This window comes from Bubalus kerabau, chromosome 12 (genome assembly GCF_029407905.1).
Source record: "Bubalus kerabau isolate K-KA32 ecotype Philippines breed swamp buffalo chromosome 12, PCC_UOA_SB_1v2, whole genome shotgun sequence".
Taxonomy (NCBI): Eukaryota; Metazoa; Chordata; class Mammalia; order Artiodactyla; family Bovidae; genus Bubalus; species Bubalus kerabau.
The window spans coordinates 72,913,602-72,923,835 of NC_073635.1; the positions used below are offsets into that span (position 1 = coordinate 72,913,602).

The 10,234-nt window shown below is 40.3% G+C and overlaps 1 long non-coding RNA gene across 1 annotated transcript; it reads left to right on the top strand.

The window, feature by feature from the left end:
- Positions 1-7,715: 7,715 nt before the first annotated feature.
- On the top strand, positions 7,716-9,434 carry LOC129624650 (uncharacterized). Its single transcript, XR_008701086.1, has 2 exons — positions 7,716-8,340; positions 8,790-9,434. It is a non-coding gene; the product is annotated as an uncharacterized LOC129624650 (long non-coding RNA).
- Positions 9,435-10,234: the final 800 nt, after the last annotated feature.

Here is a 10,234-nt window from a genome sequence, read left to right on the forward strand (position 1 = left end):
ATATCAGTGAAATGAAGAGAAGTGAAAAGCAAAGGTGAAAAGGAAAGATATACCCATTTGAATGCAGAGTCCCAAAGAATAGCAAAGAGATTAAGAAAGCCTTGTTAGTGATCAGTGCAAAAAATACAGGAAAACAGTAAAATGGGAAAGACTCGAGATATTTTCAAGAAAATTAGAGATACCAAGGGAACATTTCATACAAAGATGGGTACCATAAAGGACAGAAATGGAAGGACCTAACAGAAGCAGAGGACATTAAGAAGAGGTGGCAGGAATACACAGAGGAACTGTACAAAAAACATCTTCATGACCCAGATAATCACGATGGTGTGATCACTCACCTAGAGCCAGACATCCTGGAATGTGAAGTCAAGTGGGCCTTAGGAAGCATCACTACGAACAAAGCTAGTGGGGGTGATGGAATTCCAGTTGAGCTATTTCAAATCCTAAAAGATGATGCTGTGAAAATGCTGCACTCAACATGCCAGCAAGTTTGGAAAACTCAGCAGTAGCCACAGGACTGGAAGAGGTCAGTTTTCATTCCAATCCCAAAGAAAGGCAATGCCAAAGAATGCTCAAACTACTGCACAACTGCAATCATCTCACACGCTGGTAAATTAAGGCTCAATTCTCCAATCCAGGCTTCAGCAGTACGTGAACTGTGAACTTCCAGATGTTCAAGCTGGTTTTAGAAAAGGCAGAGGGTCAAGAGATCAAATTGCCAACATATGCTGGATCATCAAAAAAGCAAGAGAGTTTCAGAAAAACATCTATTTCTGCTTTGTTGACTATGCCAAAGCCTTTGACTGTGTGGATCACAATAAACTGTGGGAAACTCTGAAAGAGATGGGAATACCAGACCATTTGACCTGCCTCTTGAGAAACCTGTATGCAAGTCAGGAAGCAACAGTTAGAACTGGACATGGAACAACAGACTGGTTCCAAATAGGAAAAGAAGTATGTCAAGGCTGTATATTGTCACCCTGCTTATTTAACTTATATGCAGAGTGCATCATTAGAAATGATGGGCTGGAAGAAGCACAGGCTGGGATCAATATTTCCAGGAGAAATACCAATAACTTCAGATATGCAGATGACACCACTCTTATGGCAGAAAGTGAAGAAGAATTAAAGAGCCTCTTGATAAAGTGAAAGAAGAGAGTAAAAAAGTTGGCTTAAAACTCAACATTCAGAAAACTAATATCATGGCATCCAGTCCCATCACTTCAAGGCAAATAGATGGGGAAACAGTGTCAGACTTTATTTTTGGGGCTTAAAAATCACTGCAGATGGTGACTGTAGCTCTGAAATTAAAAGACGCTTACTCCTTGGGAAAAAAATTATCACCAACCTAGACAGTGTATTAAAAATTGGAGACATTACTTTGTCCACAAAGGTCCATCTAGTCAAGTCTATGGTTTTTCCAGTAGTCATGTATGGATGTGAGAATTGGACTATAATGCCAAAGAACTGACGCTTTTGAACTATGATCTTGAAGAAGACTCTAGAGTCCCTTGGATTGCAAGGAGATCCAACCAATCCATCCTAAAGGAAATCAGTCCTGAATATGCATTGAAAGGACTGATGTTGAAGCTGAAACTCCAATAATTTGGCCACCTGGTGTGAAGAGATGACTCAGTTGAAAATACCCTGATGCTGGGAAAGATTGAAGGCAGGAGGAGAAGGGGTCAACAGAGGACGGGATGCTTGTATGGTATAACCGACTCCATGGACATGAGTTTGAGTAAACTCCGGGATTTGGTGATGGACAAGGAGGTCTGGCGTTTAACAGTGCATTTTTTAACAAAGATTCAGACATGACTGAGCAACTGAACTGAATGCTTTTGAGATAGGAAGGAGGAGGCACAGTTGTTAACAGAATGAGGAGGGGGCACAGTTCAGTTCAGTTCAGTTCAGTTGCTCAGCCTTGTCCTACTCTTTGTAACCCCATGAATCGCAGCATGCCAGGCCTCCCTGTCCATCACCATCCCCCGGAGTTCACTCAAACTTTCGTCCATCGTGTCGGTGATGCCATCCAGCCATCTTACCCTCTGTTGTCTCCTTTTCCTCATGCCCCAAATCCTTCCCAGCATCAGAGTCTTTTCTAATGAGTCAACTCTTCGCATGAGGTGGCCAAAGTACTGGAGTTTCAGCTTTAGCATCATTCCTGCCAAAGAAATCCCAGGGCTGATCTCTTTTAGAATGGACTGGTTGGATCTCCTTGCAGTCCAAGGGACTCTCAAGAGTCTTCTCCAACACCACAGTTCAAAAGCATCGGCTTTCTTCACAGTCCAACTCTCACATCCATACATGACTACTGGAAAAACAATAGACTTGACTAGATGGACCTTTGTTGGCAAAGTAATGTCCCTGCTTTTGAATATGCTATCTAGGTTGGTCATAACTTTCCTTCCAAGGAGTAAGCGTCTTTTCATTTCATGGCTGCAATCACCATCAGTGATTTTGGAGCCCCACAAAATAAAGTCTGACACTGTTTGCACTGTTTCCCCATCTATTTCCCATGAAGTGATGGGACCAGATGCCATGATGTTCGTTTTCTGAATGTTGAGCTTACGCCAACTTTGTCACTCTCCACATTCACTTTCATCAAGAGGCTTTTGAGTTCCTCTTCACTTTCTGCCATAAGGGTGGTGTCATCTGCATATCTGAGGTTATTGATATTTCTCCTGGCAATCTTGATTCCAGATTGTGCTTCTTCCAGCCCAGCGTTTCTCATGATGTACTCTGCTGCTGCTAAGTCACTTCAGTCGTGTCCGACTCTGTGCAACCCCATAGACGGCAGCCCACCAGGCTCCCCTGTCCTGGGATTTTCCAGGCAAGAGTACTGGAGTGGGGTGCCATTGCCTTCTCCGGATGTACTCTGCATAGAAGTTAAATAAGCAGCGTGACAATATACAGCCTTGACGTACTCCTTTTCCTATTTGGAACCAGTCTGTAGTTCCATGTCCAGTTCTAACTGTTGCTTCCTGACCTGCATATAGGTTTCTCAAGAGGCAGGTCAGGTGGTCTAGTGTTCCCATCTCTTTCAGAGTTTCCCACAGTTTATTGTGATCCACACAGTCAAAGGCTTTGGCATAGTCAATAAAGCAGAAATACATGCTTTTCTGGAACTCTTTTGCTTTTTTGATGATCCAGCAGATTTGGCAATTTGATCTCTGGTTCCTCTGCCTTTTCTAAAACCAGCTTGAACATCTGGAAGTTCATGGTTCATGTATTGCTGAAGCCTGGCTTGGAGAATTTTGAGCATTACTTTACTCATGTGTGAGATGAATGCATTTGTGTGGTACTTTGAACATTCTTTATCATTTCCTTTCTTTGGGATTGGAATGAAAACTGACCTTTTACAGTCCTGTGGCTTCTGCTGAGTTTTCTAAATTTTCTGGCATGTTGAGTGCAGCATTTTCACAGCATCATCTTTTAGGATTTGAAATAGCTCAACTGGAATTCCATCACCTCCACTAGCTTTATTCGTAGTGATGCTTTCTAAGGCCCACTTGACTTCACGTTCCAGGATGTCTGCTTCTAGGTGAGTGATCACACCATCGTGATTATCTGGGTTGTGAAAATCTTTTTTGTACAGTTCTTCTGTGTATTCTTGCCATCTCTTCTTAATATCTTCTGCTTCTGTTAGGTCCATATCATTTCTGTCATTTATTTTACCCATCTTTGTGTGAAATATGCCCTTGGTATCTCTAATTTTCTTGAAAAGATCTCTAGTCTTTCCCATTCTATTGTTTTCCTCTATTTCCTTGCATTGATGGCTGAGGGAGGCTTTCTTATCTCTCCTTGCTATTCTTTGGAACTCGGCATTCAAATGGGTATATCTTTCCTTTTCTCCTTTGCTTTTCACTCATCTTCTTTTCACAGCTATTTGTAAGGCCTCCTGAGACAGCCATTTTGCCTTTCTTAAAAAAACTATATTTGGAGGCTAATTACTCTACAATATTGGAGTGTTTTCTAGGTGATGGTCTTGATCCCTGTCTCCTGTACAATGTCCTGAACCTCTGTTCTTAGGTCAGGCATCCTGTCTATCAGATCTAGTCTCTTAAATCTATTTATCACTTCCACTGTATAATCATAAGGGATTTGATCTAGGTCATACCTGAATGATCTATTGGTTTTCCCCACTTTCTTCAATTTACGTCTGAATTGGGCAATAAGGTGTTCATGATCTGAGCCACAGTCTGCTCCTGGTCCTGTTTTTGCTGAGTGTATAGAACTTCTCAATTTGAAGGAAGGGTGTAGCTTATTCTCACCTGCTCCCCAGTTGGAAGACACGTATTTCATCTCCCTCTATGGCATTCTCTCACCCTGGCTGTAGACTCCATAAGCCTGCTGTCTCCCTCTTTCTGAATTTTTCAGACTCCAAGTGGGAAATTGGGGGGGTTTACTTCACTCGTAACACAGGTTTATGGCATGGGAGTCTCCTCTACAAAGCTGATAACGCTGCTGGCTTCTAGCAGGAGGTAAGGCATGAGCCATACTTGAAGGGGTTTCTATCGTATCCTGTGTCCCTTCAACTTTGGGGATGGTGATCACCAGGGACAGGCCTCTCCAGCTCTCTGCCTCTCATTCCCAGACCTTTGTTCGCCTCTGACTTGGGTTTTGATCTCTCTTCTGTGGAGGAAATCTTGGTTGGCTGTTTTCTTGCCAACTGTGCTCTTCATACCAGCACCAGTGCTTCTTAGCTATAACCCCAAGAATTCCATTTTCATTCCTTTTACACATTTACACCATAGCAAGGGACAGTCAATTTAATACTCTGGTAAAATAGTTTGCTGTAATAGTTGCTACTTATTGATTTTCTCTTCTGTGCTATGAACTGCAGTAAGCACTTTCACATCTACAATAACTCCATGAAATTGATATTACTTTTCAGTTCCCAATTTACAGATGAGAAATTTCATTCAGAGAATATAATTATCAACTGGAGTTTGGAAGAGTGCCCCTGTTAGGAGGTGGCCTCCCTTATTTATCTGATAAATCTGCTGGGAACCTAAGAGTTTCCAGTTTTTGAATGAATCAGGTAGAAAGAAAAGACATGTTTTAATTATACTTACAAAGGTCTAATTTTCCAAATTGTTTTTTGTTGTTGTTGTTATTATTTTTTAAATAAATTTATTTATTTTAATTGGAGGTTAATTACTTTACAATATTGTATTGGTTTTGCCATACATCAACATGAATCCACCACAGGTATACACGTGTTCCCCATCCTTAACCCGCTTCCCTCCTCCCTCCCCATACCAACCCTCTGGGTCGTCTCAGTGCACCAGCTCCAAGCAACCAGTACCATGCATTGAACTTGGACTGGCGATTCATTTCATATATGATATTATACATGTTTCAATGCCTTTCTCCCAAATCATCCCACCCTCTCCCTCTCCCACAGAGTCCAAAAGACTGTTATATTCCTCTGTGTCTCTTGTACCACAGCTTTCTTATCCATTCATCTGCTGATGGACATCTAGGTTGCTTCCATGTCCTGGCTATTATAAACTGTGCTGCGATGAACATTGGGGTGCACATGTCTCTTTCAATTCTGGTTTCCCCGGTGTGTATGCCCAGAAGTGGGATTGCTGGGTCATAAGGCAGTTCTATTTCCAGTTTTTTAAGGAATCTCCACACTGTTCTCCATAGTGGCTGTACTAGTTTGCATTCCCACCAACAGTGTAAGAGGGTTCCCTTTAAGTTATCATTATCTTGAAAGGAAGGGTTTCCTTATATCTGGAAAATGCTAGCTAAAACCAGTAATATTTTAGACAAAAATCGCAAAAATTATAACCATATTCACAAGTTCACTCAGCAACTAGTCCTTTTTGTTAACAGTTTTATGAAACCATCAGACTTTCTGTTAGAATTATATAATTCCTTACAAAGTTTAGCAGCAAGATCTGAAATTTATCAGAAACCTGTATTTGTCAAAAGTCCTTCCTATGAATCTTCTTGAAGATGAAGCACTTTGTAATACTATCTGAGTACAAAAATAACAATCTGTAAATGATGGAAGATCTTTCCATAAGTGTGCATGCTATACAAGTTAATAAACTGTATTTCTCTTGTTCATCTGTCTTACATCATTTGAATCTCCAAGGCCCCAGCCAGAAAGCCTAGAAAAGTAAAAGAAATTTTCCTCTCCCCTACACCATAAAATATACATAATGTAAAATGAACCATTTCCACCATTTTTTTAAAATGTACTGCTCTATGGCATTAGTTATATTCACATTGTTGTGAATCCATCTCTAGAACATCTACATCTTCCCTTTAGATTTTATTAGGTTTGTCATAGCTTTCCTTCCAAAGAGCAAGCATCTTTTAATATCATGACTGCAGTCACTGTCTGCAGTGATTTTGGAGCCCAAGAAAATAAAATCTCACTGCTTCTACTTTTTCCCCACTATTTGCCATGAAATGATGGGACCAGACACCACGATCTTAGCTTTTTGATTGTTGAGCATTAAGCCAGCTTTTTCACTCTTGTCTTTCACCCACATCAAGAGACTCTTTAGTTACTCTTTGCTTTGTGCCTCTAGAATGGTATCATCATCAGTTCAGTTCAGTTGCTCAGTCATCTGCCACTCTTTGTGACCCCATGGACTGTAGCACACTAGGCTTCAACTGCATATCTGAAGTTATTGATATTTCTCCTGGCAATCTTGATTCCAGTTTGTGCTTTATCTAGTCTGGCACCTTGCATGATGCCCTGCATATAAGTTAAATAAGCAGGGTGACATTATACAGCCTTGTCATACTGCTTTCTCAATTTTTGTCTGAAGAAGTATTCATTTTTCCTTTACTTTTGAAAATCATTTCACAAACTATAGAATTCTAAACTGGTGTTTTTTTGTTTTCTCTTAACATTTAAACCTTTTTCACTCTACTCTCTCCTTGTTTTGGATGGTTTCTGAGTAGAATTGGATACAATTCTTATCTTTATTCCTTTATAGACAAAGTGTTTTTCTTTAATTTGAAAATAATAAGCATAGTTGTAGGGTTTTTTCTTCTTTTCTGTTACACTGCTGTTTATTTCTAGCATTTCTTCTTTCTTCCTTCTTAGAATATACATCTTTCTGATTCTATTGCCCATCTATTTTTGCATGCTGCATACTTTATTCTTTAGAGCCCTTGGTATATTAATCATGTTATTGTCATTGTTGTTTAGTCACTCAGTCGTGTTCAACTCATTTGTGACCCCATGGACTGTAGCCCACCAGGCTTCTCTGTCTATAGGATTTCCCAGAGAAGAATACTGGATTGGATTGCCAATTTCTTGTCCAGGGGATCTTCCTGACCCAGGGATTGAACCCAGGTCTCCTGCATTGGCAGGCAGATTCTTTACCACTGAGTCACTGGGGAAGCCAGAGTTGCTTTTATTTTTTTAAATTTTAATTGGAGGCTAATTACTTTACAATATTGTAGTTGTTTTGACATACATTGACATGAATCAGCCATGGGTGTACATGTGTTCCCCATCCTGAACCCCCCTCCCAACTCCCTCCCCATCCCATCCCTCTGGGTCGTCCCAGTGCACCAGCCCTGAGCATCCTATCTCATGCATTGAACCTGGACTGGCGATCTGTTTCACATATGATAATATACATGTTTCAGTGCTATTCTCTCAAATCATCCCACCCTCGCCTTCTCCCACTGAGTCCAAAAGACTGTTCTATACATCTGTGTCTCTTTTGCTGTCTTGCTTTTAGGATTATCGTTACCATCTTTCTAAATTCCATATATATATGTTAGTATGCTGTATTGGTGCTTTTCTTTCTGGCTTACTTCTGGTCTGATGTTTCCAACATCCCTGCTATGTCTGGTTCCGATGATGCTTTGTCTCTTCAAAATTTTTTTTTTTTTTCTTTTGCCTCTGCTGTGCCTTGTAACTTTTTCTTGAAATGTAGACATGATGTCCTGGCTTAAAGGCACTGCTATAAGTGGGTTTTAGTAATGAGGAGGTGAAGTGTGAGGGCAGGCAGATCCCATGATTAGGTCTCAGCCCCTCAGTGAGCCTTTTCCTCTGGACTGTAAACCTCACAGGTGTTTCTCATTTTTCTCTCCCCTACCCCTTCTCTTATATGGGACAGAATAGCTCAAGCCAGCTGGAGCTGGGTATTCCTTTCCTCAGGTCAGTTGGCTCAGTTATTACTCTAGAGGATTAGACTCTAGTACTAGTTTTCCCCTGGGAGAAGCCTTCTTCAGAAGACTGGGTGTTCTGATTATTTCAAATTGACTCCTCCCCATCCCCCTACTCCCAGCAGGAAGGCTGAGGAGACTTTCCCTGGTATTTCCTGTAGGATCCCAGTGAAACTCCTGGAGGTAAGGTTCACAGAATTATGAGTCCCTTCATTACCAGGTCCCCCTGGGGTTTTTTATTCTCAGATTGTTCACACTGAGCCTCCAGCAGTTTTTCGGTTATGGCTCTGGTTTCCTCTCCAAGCGCAGGCTCCCATGGTGGTTTCACCCTGAGAAGCCTCAACTTCCTCTGTTCACCTGTGGGCCTCCTCAGTCTTGGGGGTGGCAGTTTGCCTCCTCTGACAGATGCAAAAGGAAGTCTCCCTTTCCTTTTTTTTTATTTTATTTTTTCTTTTTTATCTTCTTCTATTTGGTAGGTTATCTTTCTCTCTTTTTTTTTTTCTGTTTTTTTTTTTTTTTTAATTTTATTTTATTTTTAAACTTTACAATATCACCTAAGTTATCTTATCCAATACCAAGGACTGTTTTTCATTTTTTTACTTTTTTTTTTTTTTTTTTCTTTTTGCTCCCAGGTTTATAGAAGACTGACTCCTTGGTTTTCATGTTTTGGCTGTTTCTCATCTGAGTAGCTTTCTTGACTACCCAATTAAAATCAGGGCTTGTCAGCCATCTCCAGCTACTCTCACTTCTTGTACTTCATCAGTTCAGTTTAGTCATTCAGTCGTGTCCGACTCTTTGTGACCCCGTGAATCGCAGCACACCAGGCCTCCCTGTCCATCACCAACTTCCGGAGTTTACCCAAACTCATGTCCATTAAGTCGGTGATGCCATTCAACCATCTCATCCTCTGTCGTCCCCTTCTCCCCCTGCCCTCAATCTTTCCCAGCATCAGGGTCTTTTCCAATGAGTCAGCACTTCAGATATTATCTTGTTCATTCATTAACTTGTTTACTGTCTATCTCCTACTAATTCAATTTAAACACTGTGAGAAGATAAACCTTACATGTTTTGTAAACCACTGATTCTTAGTTCTTTGAAGGGTATGTGATGTGTGATAGGTGTTCAAAAGCACTTGTTTAAAAATAATTCATAATTTATTTAATCATATTGCTGTTCCTAAACTTGGAAGTTAGGGTGTTTCTAAATTCTATTATAATTTAATAATAATCATTGCTCTGAGAAACATTTGTATATAAATAAAGTTGTGCATAAACAGTTTCCTGTAAGTGACTTTTTTGCCTTCATCATCTTGTAGGTAAAAATCCTATGGGATAAAAGAAGATGAACAATTTAAGGCTTTTAATAAATATTGTCAAATTATTATCTGAAAAGGCTATTCTAATTTATAGTTTACCAATAGTAGATTACAGTGCCTATCACACTTTTAATTAGCATGGGATGAGCTGGATAAAGCAAAAGCTGGAATCAAGGTTGCCGGGAGAAATAACAGTAACGTCAGATATGCAGATGACCTTATGACAGAAAGTGAAGAAGAACTAAAGAGCCTCTTGATGAAAGTGAAAGAGGAGAGTGAAAAAGTTGGCTTAAAGCTCAACATTCAGAAAACTAAGATCATGGCATCTAGTCCCATCACTTCATGGCAAATAGATGGGGAAACTGGAAACAGTGGCTGACTTTATTTTGGGGGGTTCTAAAATCACTTCAGATGGTGACTACAGCCTTGAAATTAAAAGACACTTACTCCTTGGAAGGAAAGTTATGACCAACCTAGACAGTATATTAAAAATCAGAGACATTACTTTACCAACAAATGTCCATCTATTAAAGGCTATGGTTTTTCCAGTAGTCATGTATGGATGTGAGAGTTGGACTATAAAGAAAGCTGAACACTGAAGAACTGATGCTTTTGAACTGTGCTATTTGAAAAGACTCTTGAAATTCCCTGTACCTCAAGGAGATCCAACCAGTCCATCCTAAAGGAGATCAGTCCTGAGTATTCATTGGAAGGATTGATGTTGAAGCTGAAACTCCAATACTTTGGCCACCTGATGTGAAG